Below are 634 nucleotides of genomic sequence, written 5' to 3'. Positions count from 1 at the left end.
GTGTAGACACGGTGTAACATTGGTTTTGCTTTGTTTCACAGAACTAATCGTTGCCTGGGTTGTGTATGTATATGTGGGGCGGAGCTATCAAAATAGGGGCGAGACCCTTTTGGGGTAGGGGCGTGTTTGTTTTGGTGATTTCAAATGTCAACATTGACTACCAGAAATCGCTTACCCCACCTTTAACTGCGAGGAAGTCTTTAATTGGTTGCGATAATGTGGTTTTACTTAAACACAGTACTGAATTGCAAGGAATGGCTGTTTGCGGTGACCATTGCAGCTGTGATGGCAGTTCTGGTTTGTAAAGCAATGCAATGCAGCAGATTTTATGGGACTGCACAAAAGTGAAGCTCTTTGTGTAATATTTTGAGCACTTATGAGTGTTTATTACAGAGAGAGAGTATCTGGCTCTGTTTCAAAATCTAGAGAGCTGTTTATGTCGATGACATCTAAAGACATAACAAGCATGCTTAAATAAGACCAAATATAGGCAGAGAAGGCAAACCCATACTCCAAATGCAACAAGCTCAGGGATAAGCTCAAGTTGATTATAAATACATTGCATTAAACACTAAAAATCATTAAAAAAAATAAATAAAAATGTATACATATATATACATATATATATATATAT

The sequence above is a fragment of the Sinocyclocheilus anshuiensis genome, unplaced genomic scaffold (genome assembly GCF_001515605.1).
Source record: "Sinocyclocheilus anshuiensis isolate Anshui unplaced genomic scaffold, SAMN03320099.WGS_v1.1 scaffold579, whole genome shotgun sequence".
Taxonomy (NCBI): Eukaryota; Metazoa; Chordata; class Actinopteri; order Cypriniformes; family Cyprinidae; genus Sinocyclocheilus; species Sinocyclocheilus anshuiensis.
Note: the sequence above shows the minus strand (reverse complement) of the source record.